The sequence below is a fragment of the Mesocricetus auratus genome, unplaced genomic scaffold (genome assembly GCF_017639785.1).
Source record: "Mesocricetus auratus isolate SY011 unplaced genomic scaffold, BCM_Maur_2.0 contig_12711_pilon_obj, whole genome shotgun sequence".
NCBI classification, from domain to species: Eukaryota; Metazoa; Chordata; class Mammalia; order Rodentia; family Cricetidae; genus Mesocricetus; species Mesocricetus auratus.
The window spans coordinates 11,649-15,409 of record NW_024429446.1 but is presented as its reverse complement, the minus strand read 5'-3'; the positions used below and the strand labels follow the sequence as shown (position 1 = coordinate 15,409).

At 43.4% G+C, this 3,761-nt stretch overlaps 1 long non-coding RNA gene across 1 annotated transcript; it reads right to left on the bottom strand.

Annotated features, from left to right (window-relative positions):
- Positions 1-1,425: 1,425 nt before the first annotated feature.
- On the bottom strand, positions 1,426-2,170 carry LOC121137981. The gene is made up of 3 exons (XR_005875228.1): positions 1,815-2,170; positions 1,622-1,730; positions 1,426-1,458 (listed from the first exon to the last, which is right to left on the bottom strand). It is a non-coding gene; the product is annotated as an uncharacterized LOC121137981 (long non-coding RNA).
- Between the last annotated feature and the right edge of the window lie 1,591 nt (positions 2,171-3,761).

Sequence of the window (3,761 nt, the reverse complement as noted above, 5' to 3'; positions counted from 1 at the left end):
GGTGTACGGGGAGGATCCCGGATGGGCTTCCACTGCACTCTCCGACCTTGACCGAGGGGGTCCCAAAGACTCCAACACCCACAGGCAACATTCTAGTTAGCCTCTATCATAATGCAGGATAATGGGAATGGCCACATCATTGTCCAGGGTCTAACCTGATCCCTTCTATTTGGCATCATGTCCTCCTTAAAGGTCTAGCCTGGTGATTTCCCTTCACCTCTACATCCACCTATTTTCTACAACCTTCCAGTTCTAGTTCAGATCCCACAGAATCTGATCTCTAGGCTTCAAAAGGGTTCCACATCTTCTGTCCTGGCTTAGTCTGACTAACTCAGCTGTAACTACATCCAAGCTCTTGGCTCTAACCAGGACTTACCTACCTGAAATAACCCACTAGTACTTACCATGATACTTCCAACATGCTCCTGAATAACCAGGTTCCCCAACTCCTTGTGCAGAGTCCATCCTGACCACTATTATGTGGCCACCATCAACTGCATTGTTATCCAGACCCTGAATTTTCCTCCATTTCCTAGTCTGTACTCAACCGCCCATGTTCCAACCTAGTCTGACTCCAACACCCTACTGTGCTGCAGCAAAGCACTAGGCTTCTGGCAGGACTCACCCTACATGTAACTACCCAGTTTCCTCCCTTGGTTTTTCCATCATATCCCTCAGCATCTAGACTTACCTTGCCCTCTAACAGGTGTGATCTGATCCCTTCAGTATGACCCCAGCAGTATTTGGTGTTCAGACTACACAGCACTTCATTCGTAGTCTAACACTTGTTATCATCCAGTGACCAGGACAAGCCTAAATACCCTCACCTGGGATAGTTCCAAGCTCTAAGGACGCCCTCCTTGTGATCACCCACAGAACCCTTCTGGTATGCATCCATCAACTCACTCGAAATATACTTGTCTAGGGTCTACGATGGGTCCCATATCCCATGCTTCAACCTTGAGAATACCATACCCAAGGTCAAGGATTTCACCAACACCTGTCTTCCCTGTAAACCCCACAGGTAGCCTTCCTCCACTACCTCATTAGGTACCAATATTTCCCATGTCCTCCTGAAAAGCAAGGAAAATGAGTGCCCTTGGTGTTCCCACCAAACCTTTCTGTACCCCAATAGATGTAGCCTTTGTCCCAAGACATTCTCATAGTCCTACTATGTCCACAACAAATGGCAAAGGAGCCAAGGTCTAGGTTTCCACCAAACCAGTCTTAAGTTCCTTCCGTTTCCCTTAACCATGTCCCTCCTTACCTATTTGTGATTACTATTCTTAATTATCAACTAACTACATCTGATATTACCTAAAAATCCAAGTCACTGAGCAAACCTGTGGGGGATTTTAGTTAACTGGATCATTTGAGGTAGGAAGTCCCACCTTAAATCCAGATCATTTTATGTGGGAAGACTTACCTATGTTGTGGGGTAGAATTGGGCGTGGCTGCCTAGGTAAAAGACAAGGAAGAAAAAAATTATTGGTCTTTTCCTGCTTGCCCATGATCTTGATTCAGTGGCATTTGGGCCTACACAGGGATTTTTAGTTAACTGGATCATCTGAGGTAGGAAGTCCCACATTAAATTCAGATCACTTTAGGTGGGAAGACTTACCTATGGTGTAGGGTAGAATTGGGCGTGGCTTCCTAGGTAAAAGACAAGGAAGAAAGAAATTATTGCTCTTTTCCTGCTTGCCTTTGCTCTTGAGTCACTGGCATAGAGCCTACAAAAGGATTTTAGTTAACTGGATCATTTGAGGTAGGAAGTCCCATCTTAAATGCAGATCACTTTAGGTGGGAAGACTTACCTATGTTGTGGGGTAGAATTGGGCTTGTTTGCCTAGGTAAAAGACAAGGAAGAAAGAAATTATTACTCTTTTCCTGCTTGCCCTTGTTCTTGATTCACTGGGATTAGAGCCTACATCTTTGGGATTTAGATGCCTACTGAAGACCAGCTGAAACAATCAGACCTGTAGAATGAACACCTCCTGAATTCCTGGAACTTCAATTGTAGACAGCCGTTGTTGGACTAGTCGGATTACAGCCTGTAAGCTACTCTAATATATCCCACAAATACATGCAGGTTTCATTTTTTATGTCCTAACTTCAACATTCAAGGTTTATTCCTGCAACCATATCTAGTCTTGATGCCATAACCAGTGCCATTGACTAATGTGACTCTTACTGTCTGTGCAACAAATCATAAAACAACGGGATTGTGATTCGATGATATTATTCGTTTCTCATTCATTATCATTGGCACCTGCGGTCAGTCTCAGGGTTGTACCTGTTGAATTCATGTTAAATATTAGTATTCTCTTCAGCTGTCTTATGATGGTTTGAAGTCCTTTTGCGTCAGTGTGCATTGTCGTATTAATATTCGGATCATGTTGTAAACTTATTAAATCTTCAACTAGTCAAACTCATTACTCTTCATATAAGTATCTTATTATTTCTTATTTATTATAAACATCATTCAAAGTTTACAGTCATCAGTTTATCACATCTTCTTTAATATCAAGCGATGAGTGCAGAGTTCAAGCTTCAGATCAGGATTGAGCATTCGACTTCTCAACAGCAGTCCTTCACAGTGATTCTTATAACAATGTGGCGCCATTATCTTATAATATCTTCTGACATGATCTATTCTTTACAGTGAGAGGAGAGTATCTGTGTATTTGTATGTGTGCGCCATCGGATTGTTTTGCTTTTCACCTCTAATCAGAGCTGTGACAGCAGTCATCATCTTGTCAAATCTTATGGATTGACTTCTGATGTCTCAATTTCTGCAGAGCGCAGTTACCTGTACCACCATGGACGGTCTAAGGACAGCTCAATCAACATGGATGTGGATCTTGAAGACACAAACAAACCGGTGTGTGAAACAGGGAAATCAATTCAAGATAGGAAACTAGCTAATGGTGTCTCTAATCTGGATTCCCTCCTCACATAATAAACTCAAAATCGAGACACAGGGAGAAAAACAGAGAGAGGGAACAACCAAATTAGGAACAACAAAATAGAAAAAAGGAGAAAAATAGAGCAGTGATCGAAGAAATTCATAGGAGCCTAAGGACATATGTTGAAAATGTCTATGCCCCTAAACATGAGAATCTCAAATAAATGGATCAAAATAGGAATCAAATAGAGAAATGAGTCAGTGGTAGTGGTTTGAAAGAGAGTGTCCTTCCTAGGCTTCTGAATTTGAATGTTTGTTCCATAGTTGGTGGCCCATTTGGGAAGTTTTTGGAGATGAGGACTTGCTGGAGGAAGTATTTTACTGATGGCAGGGTTTTTTTTCAGTTTCTGCATTTTTTTATTCTTTTTTTTAAAATTTAGATAAGAAACAAGGTTGCTTCACAAGTCAGTTCCAGGTCCCTCTCCCTTTCCCTCCCCTCCTCCCGTGCACTCCCCCCATCCCCCCCCCGTTATCCCCTCGTTCCCCCAGGGAGGGTGAGGCCCTCCATGGGGGTGTCCATAGTCTGTCATTTCATATAGGGCAGGGCCTAGACCCTTCCCCAAGAGTTCAGGGTGAGAGTGCACCTCACAGTGTTCTATGGGAGTCCAAAGTCCGTGTGTATACTTGGGATGGGTACTGATCTGCTGCCCAAGGCTCAATAGATTACCTAGCCCTCCTCACTGACACCCAGATTCAGGGGGTCTTGATCAGTCCCATGCTGGATTCCCAGGCTGATGCCTGGGATTCAAGAGTTAACCTTTGTCTGGTCAGCTGTTTCTGGGGGTTAAACCAGCCC